Raw genomic sequence first — 20,503 nt, 5'->3', positions numbered from 1 at the left:
GATCAATGGTGGCTAGAAGACCGGTGACGTCGAACGCCGAGCACCACCCGAACAAGGAGGGGCATCGACTTCGGCAGAAGTCGTGACAATTAAATATGTTTTATGACATCATCAATATGGACTGGAACAGTGGAATTCTTTGAAGAGATGCATACAGTTGTCCAGAGTCTGTAAATAATGCGGTTTAAACTGTGAAGTAATAAAGAGACTCAGCACAGTTGAGTAAGACCGGCTACATCCCAATACTCTGGTTTATCTTTCATCCTACAGATCACTAGCTAGATTAACTGATTACACACGTTAATATCTATAGCCATATAGTCATAAACCTTTTTAAGTTCCCTCATATCAGTTGATATATAAATAGGGCCGGGACCTTTTACTGACCAAGTGACCTGACAAGGAAAACCTTCAGGTTATAACTAGGGCCTGGAGTTTTCTGTGGTCTGGTCATGTACAGCTTCTCCTAGAAAGAAAGGGTATGAGGAAAGGAAGCTATTGAAGAGTATTGAGACTGTGAGCCACAATGGCCTGGTCTGTCTGGGGCCTCCTGGCCAGCAGAGGGAGACAAACACACCTTCAACTCTGGAGCTGACACAAAATGGCATCCTAATCCCTATTTAGTGCACTACTTTTGAAAAGGGCCCACGAAGCTTTGGTCAAAATGTGTGTGCTATATAAGGAATAGGGTGCCATTTCAGACATACCCAGTCAGACACAACAGACAAGGAACCAGCAGCCCTATGAAATCAAGAGTGCAGCGATTATCATCAACAGTGTAAAAAAAAACATACAGTAAAGACTATGTACACCTCACTCACTTAATTTAAAATTATTACACTAATTTCTCTAATCTCACACACACAGGTACGGGGAAATGACCAGCGAACCATTAACATTTCACAACAGACATCAGGGGATAAACTATAGTCATTCAGTCACACACATACTCTCACCATCTCTCACTTCTCACTCTCTCACACTCTCTCTCTCTCTCACACAGAACTTTGAGAGTTATTACCTGTACAATAAATAAGAAGAATTGCTTTTCATGATGTTTCAAAATTACACGAGCTGTTAAAGCGCTGTCACGACTTCCGCCGAAGTCGGTTCCTCTCCTTGTTCGGGCGGTGTTCGGCGGTCGACGTCACCGGTCTTCTAGCCATTGCCGGTCCACCTTTCATTTTCCATTTGTTTTGTCTTGTTTTCCCACACACCTGGTTTACATTTCCCTCATAACTTGTTGTGTATTAAACCCTCTGTTCCCCCCATGTCTGTATGTGAAATTGTTCATTGTCAAAGTTGGCACGCTTCCGGCTGGTTTGCCCCGGGTGTTGTTTTATTTACCCGTGCTTTGTGGCAGCCGGTACTTTGTACTTGGTTTTTTTGTACTTTGTGCTGCCTCACTTGTTCGTTGGGCATTTGTTTTGTGACGTGGTTGCGTTCTGTGCAAATGATCGCCTAAGTAAAGTGCTTTGCCCACTCATCTCTGCTCTCCTGCGCCTGACTTCCATGCACCAGCTACACTCACCTTTTGACAAGCGCAGACACACTGAAAGGATGCCTGGATCATAGAGGGTTATGGGAAGAAAACTTTGAGGTTTGAGGAAAGAAGAAGCACCTGTTTGAATTCAATACAGATCTCCAGCACCACCCAGACCAGTGAAGAATCATTAGTAGGAATCAAATAGAAAGATTCAGAGTGTAGAAAGTGAGTGAACAAACCAGGCTCCAGGTCAACAACCAATATATTAGATCTCACATTAATAACCAACTTCTGGTTTCCCATTCTGTTACTTCCCATACCCCCACCCACCCCCCGACACACACACACTGTAGAATAAAATAACTTATTAATTCACACAAAGACAAGCTGCTCATCGACTTCAAGTAGTAGTAATCATCATCTTCTTCATCATGATCATCATCACCAGCTCCCCAGTTCCTAATAGTAATAATAAATAGTAAAAGCATCACTGAACAGTACAAGTCAAAGTCTCAGTAATGTCACTGGTGGTGTTGTTGTTGGTCAGTCAGCCCACTAGGGGGAGCCCTCCCTAAGACTGTGCCTCCGGTAGGGGCAGTCCAGGCACGCAAGGCATGGTTGGAGGAGCGAGACCGTTCGCCCCGCAAAAAAGCAGTCCCTTGATTGATGTAGCAGCTGAAGCGTCACCAACGCCGCCCCCGTTGAGGTTCCGGTCGTGTCGTCGGGGCAGAACGTGACGAGGAGTCGGCATGCCCTTCACGCACATGGACGGAAAACTCAGACCAATCAGATAGCAGCCCGGATAGGAAATTACCTCATTTTGCTCAGGGGCGGGGCCAGCAGGGGGGCCCGGGAGGATTGCGGCAGCCGCTAGTCCTCCAGCCAATCGGACGGCTGACGACCACGATCGCCGAGATGTTGTTGTTGTCCAGACGAGGGAGAGGAGGGAGGGAGGGGCATTGGAGACTGGGTGGCCCCAGCCATTAGGCTGCAGAAACAGGAAGGAAGAGGACGAGGCTGGGTGTAGTAGACGTCTCCCTGGTGAAGGAACAGCGCCCTCTAGTGTGTCAGGAGACCTGCTGCAGTCCATAGACTCCCCCAGAGAAAAACATTCCTCTTCCAGAGGACCCAGAGACACCATGTCCAGGTCCAGAAGCAGCCCTGAATCATCTGACACGTCCTCCATTATCCCTCCCTTCATCCTCCACTTCCTCTACCCCCTCCTCTTTCTGCAGGTTGGGGTCCCGGAGGAGGGCGAGCGTTCGCCCCAGCTCGGGGGTGCAGGGGAGGGGCTGGCAGCTTCCGGAGGAGCCCGCGGAGGAAGAGGTTTCCCCTGAGGGGGGAGGTCAGGGAGATGACAGACTTGGGGAACTCCGTCGTCGGTAGGGGCTGTTGTGGACGGTGGCGGATTCTGAGGAGCGATAATCACCCAGATGGATGACCATCTTCCTCTCCTCTCCATCCCCTCCATTAAGACTACTATCTCAGAGAACGAGGGATGCATCTTTACATTTATCTGAGGTAGAGGGAGAAACAGAGTGAGGGAGAGCAGGAAGAGGGTAAACAGTGCTTACTTTTTGGAATGTATAATTGGTTTTAGCTTGTCAATCTACGCAGTTACAGTAAGTATGAACACAGTCATGGATGCATGCAATTATGTCTGTCTGTCTGTCTGTCTGTCTGTCCGTCTGTCTTATTGTATCTTACATTGCAGCAGAGGACTGCAAGGTTGAGGAATGGTGTGGGACAGTCACTGACCAGGTTCTCAAAGGCATCCACGTCTAGTCCAAGGTCCTGTAGAGGACTAGCTGTCAATCAGTTTGTCTGACTAGGTTTAAAAAACATACATGTTGTAGTTCTCCATATTATGAAGACACAGAAAATGTTGCCCTTTAAAATCGAACATCACCCTTTCATCATCATGTTTTATTTTAAAATATGGTATTGTTAATTAACCAGAAATGTAAACCACACATTCTCCCATAACCAGAATAGATACTGTATAAAGACAGGACAATGTACCAGATATAACTTGGCCTCAAACAGAAGACATGCATGAGTTCAATCAAAGTGAAGAATATGAATGTGACCACCATATCCCTCTTGAAGGCTACATATAGTAGACTATACAGGTTACATAAAGTAGACTATACAGGTTATTTACCAGCTTTACTGCTGATGTTCAGGTTTTGGAGGGTAGATGAGTAGATCTATCAGCTGTGTTAGACAGTAGGTCACTACCTTCCTCTGTGTTGCTTTATACTGTAAGGCTATGATATCTGTCACAAACGCCACACCAGAGACATCCTTATGTATTCTCTTGGCAGTTATCCACGTTGTAAAATCAGTGTCCTTGGTAACACAAAGCAGAATGAAAAAAAAACGACAGAATAGTCATTAGCGGCTCGAATGAATGAATGAATGTGTTGAGTAAGTTGTTTTGTTTGTCAGCTGAATGCACCTTTAAGTTCATTGATCCGTGGATATGTGAGTATGAATTGACTTTGTACTGAGTTTCTTCTGTGCTGCTTAGGCAGACTAAGGATACGGGCAGGGCCGCAACCTGAAAACAATAGCTGTGTTTACAATCGTAATACATCTTCATGGACTAGTTAGGCTTTTTCCTGTTTCCGGTCACAACTTGCAGACTTGTTTACGCTGCTTTGCGTTTTTGTTGCCGATCTTACTTTGATACCTGACGGTTTTTTACTTTTTCATTACCGTATATTTTTACTTTTTCCCTCACTCAACTTTTTTCATTCAACTTTTTCACCCCGGAGGTTTTATCTGGACATGGTTCGTCAGGACTTCAAACAGCCGAAGCTAAGTAACATTAACATGATGCCTTCTAATTGCAGTCGTTGTACTTATAATATACAGGAGAACGATCGCCTTACGGCAAGGATAGCTGTGCTGCAAGCCCAGCTTCAGACGCGATCGTTAGGCAAGGGTAATTTCAGTGTAGGAAAGGATGAAACAGCGTCTGTGCCACCAGTAAGTACAGATAGTAACGTTAGTATAAACCCCCTCGCACGGTCCCCGCAGCCGGACATCTTTCTCATGGCTTCTGGAGGGAAACGCTATAGGAATGCTCAACCGGTGTCGCTTATTCAGCCGACAGAAACTTTCAACTTTCTCCCCATTAAGCGAGTCGGAGTCGGAGGCCGAGACTTCTCTGGTCTCTACTCCTCCCGTTGTGGGGTCTGAGACGCCGACGGCTCCCACCATTAGCTCTGACAAATTGAAAACCCTAGTCATTGGCGACTCCATTACCCGCAGTATTAGACTTAAAACTAATCATCCAGCGATCATACACTGTTTACCAGGGGGCAGGGCTACCGACGTTAAGGCTAATCTAAAGACGGTGCTGGCTAAAGCTAAAACTGGCGAGTGTAGAGAGTATAGAGATATTGTTATCCACGTCGGCACCAACGATGTTAGGATGAAACAGTCAGAGGTCACCAAGCGCAACATAGCTTCAGCGTGTAAATCAGCTAGAAAGATGTGTCGGCATCGATTAATTGTCTCTGGCCCCCTCCCAGTTAGGGGGAGTGATGAGCTCTACAGCAGAGTCTCACAACTCAATCGCTGGTTGAAAACTGTTTTCTGCCCCTCCCAAAAGATAGAATTTGTAGATAATTGGCCCTCTTTCTGGGACTCACCCACAAACAGGACCAAGCCTGGCCTGTTGAGGAGTGACGGACTCCATCCTAGCTGGAGGGGTGCTCTCATCTTATCTACGAACATAGACAGGGCTCTAACTCCTCTAGCTCCACAATGAAATAGGGTGCAGGCCAGGCAGCAGGCTGTTAGCCAGCCTGCCAGCTTAGTGGAGTCTGCCACTAGCACAGTCAGTGTAGTCAGCTCAGCTTTCCCCATTGAGACCGTGTCTGTGCCTCGATCTAGGTTGGGCAAAATTAAAAATGGCGGTGTTCGCTTTAGCAATCTCACTAGTATAAAGACCTCCTCCATTCCTGCCATTATTGAAAGAGATTGTGATACCTCACATCTCAAAATTGGGTTACTTAATGTTAGATCCCTCACTTCCAAGGCAGTTATAGTCAATGAACTAATCACTGATAATAATCTTGATGTGATTGGCCTGACTGAAACATGGCTTAAGCCTGATGAATTTACTGTGTTAAATGAGGCCTCACCCCCAGGTTACATTAGTGACCATACCCCCCGTGCATCCGGCAAAGGCGGAGGTGTTGCTAACATTTACGATAGCAAATTTCAATTTACAAAAAAAAAATAAACAACAAGCTTCTAGTCATGAAATCTATGCAGCCTACTCACTCACTTTTTATAGCTACTGTTTATAGGCCTCCTGGGCCATATGCAGTGTTCCTCACTGAGTTCCCTGAATTCCTATCGGATCTTGTAGTCATAGCAGATAATATTCTAATTTTTGGTGACTTTAACATTCACATGGAAAAGTCCACAGACCCACTCCAAAAGGCTTTCGGAGCCATCATCGACTCAGTGGGTTTTGTCCAACATGTCTCTGGACCTACTCACTGCCACAGTCATACTCTGGACCTAGTTTTGTCCCATGGAATAAATGTTGTGGATCTAAATGTTTTTCCTCATAATCCTGGACTATCGGACCACCATTTTATTACGTTTGCAATTGCAACAAATAATCTGCTCAGACCCCAACCAAGGAGCATTAAAAGTCGTGCTATAAATTCTCAGACAACCCAAAGATTCCTTGATGCCCTTCCAGACTGCCTCTGCCTACCCAAGGACGTCAGAGGACAAAAATCAGTTAACCACCTAACCGAGGAACTCAATTTAACCTTGCGCAATACCCTAGATGCAGTTGCACCCCTAAAAACTAAAAACATCTGTCATAAGAAACTAGCTCCCTGGTATACAGAAAATACACGAGCTCTGAAGCAAGCTTCCAGAAAATTGGAACGGAAATGGCGCCACACCAAACTGGAAGTCTTCCGACTAGCTTGGAAAGACAGTACCGTGCAGTATCGAAGAGCCCTTACTGCTGCTCGATCATCCTATTTTTCCAACTTAATTGAGGAAAATAAGAACAATCCGAAATTTCTTTTTGATACTGTCGCAAAGCTAACTAAAGAGCAGCCTTCGCAAATGGAGGATGGCTTTCACTTCAGCAGTAATAAATTTATGAACTTCTTTGAGGAAAAGATCATGATCATTAGAAAGCAAATTGCAGACTCCTCTTTAAGTCTGGGTGTTCCTCCAAAGCTCCATTGTCCTGAGTCTGCACAACTCTGCCAGGACCTAGGATCAAGGGAGATACTAAAGTGTTTTAGTACTATATCTCTTGACGCAATGATGAAAATAATCATGGCCTCCAAACCCTCAAGCTGCATACTGGACCCTATTCCAACTAAACTACTGAAAGAGCTGCTTCCTGTGCTTGGCCCTCCTATGTTGAACATAATAAACGGCTCTCTATCCACCGGATGTGTACCAAGCTCACTAAAAGTGGCAGTAATAAAGCCTCTCTTGAAAAAGCCGAATCTTGATCCAGAAATTATAAAAACTATCGGCCTATATCGAATCTTCCATTCCTCTCCAAAATTTTAGAAAAAGCTGTTGCACAGCAACTGACTGCCTTCCTGAAGACAAACAATGTATACGAAACGCTTCAGTCTGGTTTTAGACCCCATCATAGCACTGAGACTGCACTTGTGAAGGTGGTAAATGACCTTTTAATGACGTCAGACCGAGGCTCTGCATCTGTCCTCGTGCTCCTAGATCTTAGTGCCGCTTTTGATACCATCGATCACCACATTCTTTTGGAGAGATTGGAAACCCAAATTGGTCTACATGGACAAGTTCTGGCCTGGTTTAGATCTTATCTGTCGGAAAGATATCAGTTTGTCTCTGTGAATGGTTTGTCCTCTGACAAATCAATTGTAAATTTCGGTGTTCCTCAAGGTTCCGTTTTAGGACCACTATTGTTTTCACTATATATTTTACCTCTTGGGGATGTCATTCGAAAACATAATGTTAAATTTCACTGCTATGCAGACGACACACAGCTGTACATTTCAATGAAACATGGTGAAGCCCCAAAATTGCCCTCGCTAGAAGCCTGTGTTTCAGACATAAAGAAGTGGATGGCTGCAAACTTTCTACTTTTAAACTCGGACAAAACAGAGATGCTTGTTCTAGGTCCCAAGAAACAAAGAGATCTTCTGTTGAATCTGACAATTAATCTGGATGGTTGTACAGTCGTCTCAAATAAAACTGTGAAGGACCTCGGCGTTACTCTGGACCCTGATCTCTCTTTTGAAGAACATATCAAGACTGTTTCAAGGACAGCTTTTTTTCCATCTACGTAACATTGCAAAAATCAGAAATTTTCTGTCCAAAAATGACGCAGAAAAATTAATCCATGCTTTTGTTACTTCTAGGCTGGACTACTGCAATGCTCTACTTTCCGGCTACCCGGATAAAGCACTAAATAAACTTCAGTTAGTGCTAAATACGGCTGCTAGAATCCTGACTAGAACCAAAAAAATTGATCATATTACTCCAGTGTTAGCCTCCCTACACTGGCTTCCTGTTAAGGCAAGGGCTGATTTCAAGGTTTTACTGCTAACCTACAAAGCATTACATGGGCTTGCTCCTACCTATCTTTCCGATTTGGTCCTGCCGTACATACCTACACGTACGCTACGGTCACAAGACGCAGGCCTCCTAATTGTCCCTAGAATTTCTAAGCAAACGGCTGGAGGTAGGGCTTTCTCCTATAGAGCTCCATTTTTATGGAATGGTCTGCCTACCAATGTGAGAGACGCAGACTCAGTCTCAACCTTTAAGTCTTTACTGAAGACTTATCTCTTCAGTAGGTCCTATGATTAAGTATAGTCTGGCCCAGGAGTGTGAAGGTGAACGGAAAGGCTGGAGCAACGAACCGCCCTTGCTGTCTCTGCCTTGCCGGTTCCCCTCTTTCCACTGGGATTCTCTGCCTCTAACCCTTTTACAGAGGCTGAGTCACTGGCCTACTGGTGTTCTTCCATGCCGTCCATGGGAGGGGTGCGTCACTTGAGTGGGTTGAGTCACTGACGTGGTCTTCCTGTCTGGGTTGGCGCCCCCCTTGGGTTGTGCCATGGCGGAGATCGTTGTGGGCTATACTCGGCCTTGTCTTAGGACGGTAAGTTGGTGGTTGGAGACATCCCTCTAGTGGTGTGGGGGCTGTGCTTTGGCAAAGTGGGTGGGGTTATATCCTGCCTGTTTGGCCCTGTCCGGGGTATCATCGGATGGGGCCACAGTGTCTTCTGATCCCTCCTGTCTCAGCCTCCAGTATTTATGCTGCAGTAGTTTATGTGTCGGGGGCTAGGGTCAGTCTGTTACATCTGGAGTATTTCTCTTGTCTTATCCGGTGTCCTGTGTGTATTTAAATATGCTCTCTCTAATTCTCTCTTTCTCTCTTTCTGTCTTTCTCTCGGAGGACCTGAGCCCTAGGACCATGCCTCAGGACTACCTGGTATGATGACTCCTTGCTGTCCCCAGTCCACCTGGCCGTGCTGCTGCTCCAGTTTCAACTGTTCTGCCTGCGGCTATGGAACCCTGACCTGTTCACCGGACGTGCTTGTTGCACCCTCGACAACTACTATGATTATTATTATTTGACCATGCTGGTCATTTATGAACATTTTAAAATTTTAACATTTTTACCATGTTCTGTTATAATATCCACCCTGCAGAGCCAGAAGACGACTGGCCACCCCTCATAGCCTGGTTCCTCTCTAGGTTTCTTCCTAGGTTTTTGGCCTTTCTAGGGAGTTTTTCCTAGGGAGTTTTTCCTAGCCACCGTGCTTCTTTCACATGCTTTGCTTGCTGTTTGGGGTTTTAGGCTGGGTTTCTGTACAGCACTTTGAGAATATCAGCTGATGTACGAAGGGCTATATAAAAATAGATTTGATTTGATTTTTGATTTGATTTGACTACATTTGATAGTTATCCTCTTTTAGGGCACAAACTGGAATGTTGGGCTTTAGTTAAATCATCAGTTTCATGGTGGTTATGAGGAGGGTGAAGATCTGAAACCATTGTTGTGTTCTAGGTGGCAAAGAGCCAAAAGTCCTACACCCACTGTTGGTTTAGGTATGGCATCTCTCAGCATACAGACGCTTCAGTTAGATGGAACTTTTGTGAAGGTCTTTTAACAATGCTTATTATTCTGTTGAGATGCATCCACGACACTGTGGCGCCCCCTGGTGGGGTGGCTGGGGTGTGCCACAGTTGCAGCTTCAGCCACACCTCACAAGCAGCATGTTTAGGCTGCTGCAAGCTAGGCCGCAGTGCCACGCCTGCACCTTAATCCACTGAGCCTCGTTAAACTTCCACAGCTGGTCGAGCTGTGTAGACGAGGCTGTGTAGACAAAACAGTGTGAGTGGGACAGGTCTGGTTTGTAACAAAGTTGTATCTTTGTTCTTTTGGTGTATTTGGCACAACTGTACTCTGACTGGGGGTCGGCATGGAGGATAGTTCAGATGGTAGAGTTAGGGCTATTGAGAATGATGATAAAACAACCAGTTATGATCAGCTATTTACACCCGTTGTAAGTAAGCGAGGATGTGCAATGGTGCATTTAAAACTACACTGGTTGAGGCTTTAGAAGTAGATACTGGAGAAATGCCACTGTCCCTTAGATGAGTTAAGCTAGCTCTTGCATACACGGACAGTATTGGAAGACTGCTGGGAATATGAACGATATCAAAACAGGGGTTATGGCCCAGAGATTGAGAAAAGGGTTGATGAATATGGACTCCGGGATCTTGTTATAGGGCCGTCTGTGGCAATAGGAAATGTGCCACCATGGTTTTATACAAGACCACATGTTGATTTTAGCCTGATCGAAGAAAATAAACAGTGGTGTGTCTTGAAACAATACAGGTCTATCTGTTCCTCAAGTTTATCTCTATCCCATGTCTAGACCAGCTGCGGGGAGTGAACTATGAAGAGATGATCCACAGAAGACAGGAGCAGGTGTATTTATTCCTGAGTTCCATGTTAATCTATGCAAAAGACTAACAAATTATTTTATCTGAATATTCAACAGAATGGTTGCAATAATCTTTGGATTACAATGAATAGAGGAAGTGCGACCAAAAAGAGTAGTAATATGTTTGGAATCTGCATCAGTTTTGTGCAGTTAAGATCTAGAAAGTCAGAACGTCAGGATTTATGGTTAGAAAAAATGATGCTGTTGTTGGGCTTACAAGTAAATGGTATTGATATTCACTTCTGTTGGATTCCGTCTCATTCAGGAGTTAATGGAAATTATATAGTAGACACAATAGAAGAAGAAAAAACTGTGAAATTATATTTTTGATATACCGGTGCAGTTGGGTAGAGGGGAAATTAAAACATTGATTTAGAAAAATGGGTTAGATTGTTGGCAGAGACAATAGGTTGAAAGTAGTAAGGGCAGACATTTTTATTGTACTGGAGATTAGTGTCATGTAATGGGAACAAAATCAGGAGGAGGAGGAGATCAGGGCATACGGTATTGAATTCCTCTTTGAAATTGGTAGGGAAACATGGTACTGGAATATGTAATGGCTGTACAGCAGAGGAAACGGTTGAACATGTTATTTTGTGAAATGTATGATGTAGAAAGGGAGAGGTTGTTTGACAGGGTCAGAGAGATTGGACGGGAATGAGGATTGGGTGGTATTTTGGGTGGGGGTGATGGGAGTAGATAGGTAGGGAATTGCTTTATTTTATTCAAAATTCAGGGTTAGTTAATATAGTGGTATTCACAGGTTGCACCTCCGTCACTCAGTCGCATCATGCCATTGTTATGAACATTGTCAAGCCGCCCTCTACCGGCAGCACCATAGTGGTGCCCTAAAGTGGTGATAAACCCAGTCATTCTGAACGGAGGCTGATTACTGTTTCGCCTAAATTACACTATAGTGCCTGGAAATATGATGAAATTGCTGAAGTAGTCAACTATTTAGCAGGAAACATCTTTGCCAACATTACCATGTAGTCAAATTTACTTTAGACAGGAAAAAAAAAGTTTGTTAAAAATAGCTAGCAATGCTAACATTAGCTAGCTAAAATCCGGTGGCCTCCCATCAATCTAAGCTAGCTAGCTAACGTTATACTGCATCTAAAGTCAGTCTGGCGACATTCAAATATTGGCCAGCATCCCAGAGTCGCCTCTTCACTGTTGACATTGAGACTGGTGTTTTGCGGGTACTATTTAATGAAGCTGCCAGTTGACGACTTGTGAGGCGTCTGTTTCTCAAACAGTTTTCTAATGATCAATTAGCCTTTTAAAATGATAAACTTGGATTAGCTAACACAACGTGCCATTGGAACACAGGAGTGACGGTTGCTAATAATTGGGTTCTGCACGCCTATGTAGATATTCCATAAAGAATCTGCCGTTTCCAGCTACTGGCCCTCGCTGCATATTCATCGCCAGACCCACTGGCTCCAAGTCATCTATAAGTATTTGCTAGGTAAAGCTCCGCCTTAGCTCACTGGTCATCATAACAACACCCACCCGTAGCACACACTCCAGCAGGTACATCTCACTGGTCATCCCCAAAGCCAACACCTGTACGCAGCCCACCTGTAAATAGCCCATCCAACTACCTACCTCATTCCCATATTGTTTTTATTTACTTTTTTTGCTCTTTTGCACACCAGTATTACTACTTGCACATCATCATCTGCACATCTATCACTCCAGTGTTAATTTGCCAAATTGCCTTACCTCACTCCATTTGCACACGCTGTATATAGATTTTTCTATTGTGTTATTGACTGTACATTTGTTTATCCCATGTGTAACTCTGTGTTGTTGTTTTTTGTCGCACTGCTTTGCTTTATCTTGGCCAGGTCGCAGTTGTAAATGAAAACTTGTTCTCAACTGGCCTACCTGGTTAAATAAAGATGAAATAAAAAATGAATTAGTATTTCTGATCAATATTATTTTATTTTAATTGACAAAAAATGTGCTTTCCTTTCACGGTGTGAAGCGTTTGTATGGCCTGTGCAGAGGGGAGAGAACAGGGATAGACAGACACATAGTTGACAGGCTACAGAAGAGGCTACGCTAATGCAAAGGAGATTGGAATGACAAGTGGACTACACGTCTCGAATGTTCAGAAAGTTAGGTTACGTTGCAAAAATCTTTTGACTAAAATGATTAAAATGATACAGTACTGCTGGCTGGTGAAGTAGGCTAGCTAGCAGTGGCTGCGTTGTCGACTTTGTTTGAAAGTGTAGCTGGCTAGGTAACCTCAATAGCTTCAGTGCTACACCTTATCATGATACAAAGGCAGCTATGTAGCTAGCTAACATAACACTAATCAAGACGTTCCTTTGTAATGTATTTAGTTTCTACAATGCTGCTCATCGGTAATAGTTGGCTAGGTTTGGAAATGGCGTCGCGGGGGATGAAAATAGCTGGCCAGCTAACCTCGATAATTACTCTAAACTACACAATTATCAAACTATGACAAACTATGACAAAGACAACTTATTGACTAAAATGACTAAAGTGATACAGTACTGCTGGCTGGTAAAGTAGGCTAGCTAGCAGTGGCCGCGTTGTTGACTTTGTTTGAAAGTGTAGCTGGCCAGGCAACCTCGATAGCTTCAGTGCTACACCTTACAAGGCAACTATGTAGCTAGCTAACACAAGCTAACCTGGCTAGCTAACCTCGATAATTACTCTAAACTACACAATTATCTTAGATACAAAGACAGCAAAGACAACTATGTAGCTAGCTAACACTACACTAATCAGATCGTTCCGTTGTAATGTATTAGTTTCTACAGTGCTGCTAGTCGGTAGAAGTTGGCTAGCTCGCTAGCAGTTGTTGACTAAGTAGGAGAACGGTGGCGGGGCGGACGAAGATAGCTGGCTAGCTAACCTCGATAATTACTCTAAACTACACAATTATCTTTGACACAAAGACAGCTAAGTAGCTAGCTAAAAAATTGCTCAGATCAAACAAATCAAACCGTTGTAATGTAGTGAGATGTAATATTACCTGCGGATTTACTAGTTCACTACGGTTTGACTTGACTGAATCGTTAAATATTAGACCATTCAAAACATTTTCATTATATTACAGCCATAACTAGTGGGAAAGGATTTCAGTAAATGTATGAAAGCTAAGAGAAAGCCTATGGGTGTGTCAGAGGGTGGGCCCCTGAGAGATCCTTTATAAAACAAGCGGGCAGACCCACTCTCACACTGTATCTCTTTAGTATCCTTACAAGGAGCATAGAAACTACTACTACTACTACTACTACTACTACTACTACTACTACTACTACTACTACTACTACTACTACTACTACTACTACTACTACTACTCTCACACAGTGCTTGAGACTGACGGATCTTCACTGCAAACATGAACAGCAAAGTTGCTCTGTCTGGTGAGTAGACGTTAGTTTACAAAGATGGGAACTCAAGTCAATGGTATTGATTAGTTTTTTATGTGCTTTTTCCTTTGATCTTCATGTGCTCTAGAAATATAATGATGTATAGCAGTTTGGAGCATTATTTTATATTACTCCACTGCTTTTATTTGTTTGTCAAGTTGACACAAAATGTTAACATTATTAGTTACATTATAATGTACAAGTCAGTGGAGTAACTCATATATATTTTAAAAAGGTGAAACATATGTTTAATTCATACTTTAGGTTACTCAGAATTTTTTTACGTTCATAACTAACATAATTATTTTTTATTCTTGTATGCACTTATTGTATATCACTGTTTAAGAGCACTCCCCTCTCTCTCTTTCTTTCATTCTCTTACTCACTTGCTGTAATGACTCTGAAAAGGAACACATGGATTACACATTTATTTTTGTACTGTGGCCTTTATTTATATATTAAAACCAAGAGATTGCTTGGTATTTGATGGGAGTCAACTTAGCAAAAAAAATATTATGGCATAAAAACAGTTTAGCACATACATATGTAGGATCTTAATTTGATAAATGTTTTGTTGCTGAAGGTTTTCCTGCACAGCAGCAAATGCAAAATTGTAGTGCATTTGCGTTTTAAGTACTCGAAAGTTTCTAATATCCACTTTGAAAGTTCAGACTTGATTTTCCCTAACGAACAATATGTCATCCCTTACAGAAATGCCCATTAATTATAATCCATATAGTAATTAACATTTCCTGTTGCTGCAAATAAATGTAGCCATTACTCAAAATGTGCTAGCAAGCAGTACATGAAGTCTAGACCTCTTAAAAAAGTTAACAAGTGTTCTTGTTATCCAACAGGATTCCAACTGCATACACAAAATGAGGAGGTCCGTATTGTTCTGGTCGGGAAGACTGGAGCTGGGAAAAGTGCTGCAGGAAACATCATTCTAGGCAACAAACTTTTCCCATCACAATGTTCCTCTATTTCTCTGACAAAAAACTGTGACAAGAAAAGAGGGAAGGTGGGTGAGCAAAGTGTAGCTGTTATCGACTGTGGAGATGATTCAGAGATTCTTTGGTGATGAAGGATCCAAATACACCATGGTTCTCTTCACACATGGAGATAATCTTCATGATGATGATGATGGGGATGTAACAATTGAAGACTTCCTGCATGGAAATCCAGGCCTGGAAAGTTTAGTTGACCAATGCAAGGAGAGATATCATGTCTTTAACAAAAAAGATAAGAATCGCTCCCAGGTCACTGAGCTGCTTGAGAAGATAAACAACATGGTGAAGATGAATGGAGGAAGCCATTACACCACTGAGAGGTTCCAGGACGCTGAGACAGCGATTGAAGAGGAGAAGAACAGGATCCTGAGAGAGAATGAAGAGAAGATCCGCAGAGAGGAGGAGAAACTGAAGAAAGAAAAATTGAACCAAGCGGCTCGGGAGAAAGAGCTTAAAGAGGAGAATGAGAGGATCCTGAGAGAGAACGAAGAGCTGAAACGCAGACAGAATGAACTGATGACAAATACACAAGAGGCTCAGGAGAAAGCTATTAAAGAGGGGAATGAGAGGATCCAGAGAGAGATACAAGTGAAGAGAATCTGGGAGGAACTGGAGAAACTGAAACTGGAAAAAGAGGCTAAAGATTTAGAAATAAAGGAGGTGAGGGAAAAATATGAAAGGGAGGCTAGAGAGAGAGCTGAAGGAGCAAATTGCTTTTTAGATCGTTTTATTAAAAGAGCTATTGAAGTGGGGAAAGCAGTAAAAGATTTTTGCATTACACAATGAAAATCTGAAACAATGCTGTTCGAGAGTCCCAAGCTTAGTCACATTGAATTATAATTGAATTACAATTGTATTGCATTGCATTGCATTGAATGCATCCATATACAGTGTCTGCTGTTGCCATTCTAATGTTATAGTCTGTAACTGTGGACCCATTGACTTCTATAGATGTATATTCTATAGCTTACATAAAGCTTTATGACATTTAACCTGGCTCTGCTGTGTCTGTGATTGTTTCCATGTATGTCAATAGTAAACATTATGTAATGATAATTTAAGACAAATGCCAGATACAATAGATTACATTCAATGTTTGCATTTGTATTCAATGAGGATATTTTCTTAAAATAACAAAAATAATCATCATGACAGTTTATTAAAGCCGGTAATTAGCTACATACGTGATTTCAGGGTAGCTTTCATGCATTGGCATTATAAAGAAAATAGGTTTTAATCAACAACAAAAAATAAAAACGTCTTCGTGCATTGCATTACACTCCACAACTCGGTCGTTCCATGGACATATGGGTCGGTGTTCATACCACTGTCATTATGACATCATCAATATGGGACGGAACAGTGGAATTCTGTAGATGGATGCATACAGTTGTCCAGACTCTGTAAATCATGATGTTTAAACATTGAAGTAATAAAGAGACTCTATGGCCAACACAGTTGAGTGAGACCGGCTACGTCCCAATAGTCTTATTTATCTTTCCTCCTCCTCCTTTCCTACAGATCACAAGATAGATTAAGTGGTTAGAACTGGTTATAAATGTTAATAGCTATAGCCATATAGTCCTAAACCCTTTTAAGTCCCCTCATATCAGTTAATATTATATAAATATGGCCGGGACCTTTTCCTGACCAAGTAACCTGACTAGGAAAACCTCCAGGTCTATAACTAAGGCCTGGAGTTTTCCCTGGTCAGGTCCTGTATAGCTTCTACTAGAAGTAAAGGATATGAGAAATGGAAGCCATTTAAGGTAATTGAGACATAGCCATGTGATCCATGGTGGCCTGGTCTGTCTGGGTCCTCCAGGCCAGCAGAGGGAGACAAACAAATCTTAAACTCTGGGACCGACTGACAAATTGGCATCCTATTCCCTGTATAATGCACTACATTTGACCAGGACCCATGGGGCTGTGTTCATAGTAGAGGATGGAAGGAGAAACAGACAAGGAACCAGTAGCCCTATGAAATCAAAAGTGCAGTGATTATCATCAACAGGGTAAAGCTGATGTAAAGATTATGTTCACCTCAATAACTTTATATACAATTATTACACTCAGTTCTCTAATCTCTCACACACAGGTACGGGGAAATGAACAGCGAACATTTAACATTTCAAAACAGACACTAAGGGACAAACCTTAGTCATTCAGTCACACATACCATTTCTCTCCCTCTGACACACATGCAGGCGCAAGCTCTCTCACACACACACACACACACACACACACACACACACACACACACACACACACACACAAACACAGAACCTTGGGTGAAATAATCAGTACAATAAGGAGAATTGCTTTTCATGCTGTTTCAAAGTTACACAGGCTGTTAAAACATGCTGAGGATACCTGGATCGTATTGGGTTATGGGAAGAACACTGATGATTGAGGGAAGAAGAAGCACCTGTTTGAATTCAATACAAATCTCCAGCACCACCCAGACCAGTGAAAAATCATTAGTAGGAATCAAATAGAAGTATTCAGAGTGTAGAAAGTGAGCGAACAAACCAGAGACACACTGACATTATCAAATGGCTCCAGGTCAACAACAAATATATTACATCTCACATTAATAACCCACTTCTGGTTTCCCATTCTGTTACTTCCTATACCCCCACCTCCTCAATCACACACCCACCCACACACACACGGTAGAATAAAATAATTCATTCACACACAAAGGCAAGCTGTTCATCCACTTCAGGTAGCAGTTAAAGTAATTCACCATCATCGTCTTCATCAACATCGCCAGCTCCCCAGTTCCTAATAGTAATAATAAATAGTAAAAGCATCACTGAACAGTACCAGTCAAAGTCTCAGTAATGTCACTGTTGTTGTTGGTCAGTCAGCCCACTAGGGGGAGCCCTCCCTAAGTCTGTGCCTCCGGTAGGGGCAGCCCAGGCACGCAAGGCGTGGTTGGAGGAGCGTGACCGTTCGCACCGCAACAAAGCAGTCCCTTGATTGATGTTGAGGGGGCGGCATCGGGCAGAACGCGACGAGGAGTCCGGGCAGAACGCGACGAGGAGTCCGGGCAGAACGCGACGAGGAGTCAGCATCCCCTTCACGCACATGGACGGAAAACTCAGACCAATCAGATAGCAGCCCGGACAGGAAATTACCTCATCTTGCTCAGGGGTGGGGCCAGCAGGTGGGCCCGGGATTGCGGCGCAGTTGCCTCTAGCCCTCCAGCCAATCGGACGGCCGACGACCACCATCGCCGAGATGCTGTTGTTGTCCAGACGGGGGAGAGAAGGGAGGGAGGGAGGGGCATTGGAGACTGGGTGGCCCCAGCCTTTAGGCTGCAGAAACAGGGAGGAAGATGACGAGGCTGGGTGTAGTAGAAGTCTCCCTGTTGAAGGGACAGCGCCCTCTAGTGTGTCAGGAGACCTGCTGCAGTCCATAGGCTCCTCCAGAAAAAAAACTTCCTCTTCCAGAGACACCATGTCCAGGTCCAGAGGCAGCCCTGAATCATCTGACACGTCCTCCACCATCCCTCCCTTCTCCTTCCTCCTTTCATCCTCCACCATCCCTCCCTTCTCCTTCCATCCTCCACCATCCCTCCCTTATCCTTCCTCCTTTCATCCTCCACCTCCTCCTCTTCCTCCTATTTCCCCAAGCTCTGCAGGTCGGGGTCCCAGAGGAGGGGGGTGAGGGGTCGCCCCAGCTCGGGGGTGCAGGGGAGGGACTGGCAGCGGAGGGAGAGGTGAAGGTCAGGGGTTTTAGGTTGTCAATCTATGCATTTACAGTATGTACACAGAGTCATGGATGCATGCAATTATGTCTGTCTGTTATTGTATCTTAAATTAGAGCAGAGGACTGCAAGGTTGAGGAATGGTGTCCGATAGTCACCGACCAGGTTCTCAAAGGCAGCCAACGTCTAGCCCAAAGTCCTGCACACACAGAAAACCATCATCATCCTCTTTTAATGTAGCCGGCTAGCTCTAAATCAGTTTGTCTGACTTGGTTAAAATAATATACATGTTGTATTTCTACACAGTATTTAATCAGGGTTGGATAAGGGTTTGTTCATACACTGTCCGTTTTTTGTAGGATAGTATTAAAGCCTTGATTTAGGGTTGTGTGATCGTGTAAAAAGTAAAAACATTGGTTAACTGTGTGCGTGTCATACACTACGGTTGTGTGTGTGTGTGTGTGTGTGTGTGTGTGTGTGTGTGTGTGTGTGTGTGTGTGTGTGTGTGTGTGTGTGTGTGTGTGTGTGTGTGTGTGTGTGTGTGTGTGTGCCTAAGTGCGAGGTAGGAAGTCCGGATTTGACAGTATTCATACCATGGTTTTTGTGGTAAATGTGAATGAAAAAACTGTTCACTTTTGACTACTGTTTTCATAAACATACCTTGTCCATAATGTAGAGACCTCCGGGATCTTCATTGAAGAGGTCAGGGAGGAGGAAGATGGCTGCTGTAACTGAGTCCTACACTCTAAAAAGAAAAGATTCCTGGAGGATCCTTTAGGGGTTCTTCATGTTGAAAGTGTGGGGGAACTCCTATACGTTTTTCGAAGAACCCCTTTAAATGGATCCTCGAAGAACCTTTTGGGGTTCATTTTTTAACTACCCCCCCCCCGTTATTATTATTATTATTCATAATAATAATAATACGCATAACAACAATAACACAAAATTTAGTTGTCAATGTTTATTATGATTTTAGTGGCAAAGTAGAATAAAAATATAAAATATGAGGTAAACTCCCAGTAGAGCCCCAAGTCCAGTGGGTATACCCCCTGGTGTGTTGATGTTCATGTTCTCCATATCATTACCCAGAATGATTCTGCAGTGCGTGGTGATCGAACATGTTTCCTGTTATATTCAACAGAGGTGTAGGGAGGGTGAAGTCTGTAAAATCCCAAAAATTGTAATTATACAGATGATTAACAAAACATGCACACAACAGTATTCATACCTTGGTTTCTGTGGTGAATGTGAATGAAAAAAACTGTTTTGATAATGGTTTTCATACACATGCCTTGTCCATAATGTAGAGGCCTATGGGATATTCATTGAAGAGGTAAGGGAGGAGGATGGTAAATGTGATCTGCATAACATACCAATACCAATAGACATACCATTGTATGCCTCCTCGTCTGTATACCTGAAGACAGACAAAGGTGATCAGTTCAGTCATCTGCACCCAATACAGCTAGCCTTCAGCATATTCTTATAGCCTACATACACTTACCTCTTTGTTGGTTTTTATATCCATTGAATTGTGTCCATTTTTTGTTTTAGGAAGATTTAAACAAATATGAAAAGATAGATGGTATCATCATAAAACAATATCATTTTAGATCATACAAGGGACAAACCTTACCTTAAATTGAGGAGATCTTGCCTGCACCTGCTGTTCTCTCAAATTCAAATCCACATTTTTCAGTTGGGCAGTTAGGTTCCTGCAAGAACCCCCAAGAACTAAGGAGGGTCCTTGATTAACCCCACCTCCTATGGGGTTCTTGGAAGTATGTTTTGGGGGCATTTTTCAGTGACAAGAACCATTGTTTGAAGATCTTAGAAGAACCCTTGTTGAATACCTAATTTTTAGAGTGTATATTACT

The 20,503-nt window shown here is 43.2% G+C and overlaps 1 pseudogene; it reads left to right on the top strand.

The window, feature by feature from the left end:
- The first annotated feature begins 13,870 nt into the window (after positions 1-13,870).
- LOC106610420 (GTPase IMAP family member 4-like) lies at positions 13,871-16,444 on the top strand (annotated as a pseudogene).
- Positions 16,445-20,503: the final 4,059 nt, after the last annotated feature.

Source organism: Salmo salar, chromosome ssa08 (assembly GCF_905237065.1).
Source record: "Salmo salar chromosome ssa08, Ssal_v3.1, whole genome shotgun sequence".
NCBI classification, from domain to species: Eukaryota; Metazoa; Chordata; class Actinopteri; order Salmoniformes; family Salmonidae; genus Salmo; species Salmo salar.
Note: the sequence above shows the minus strand (reverse complement) of the source record. Positions and strands in the feature narration are given on the sequence as shown.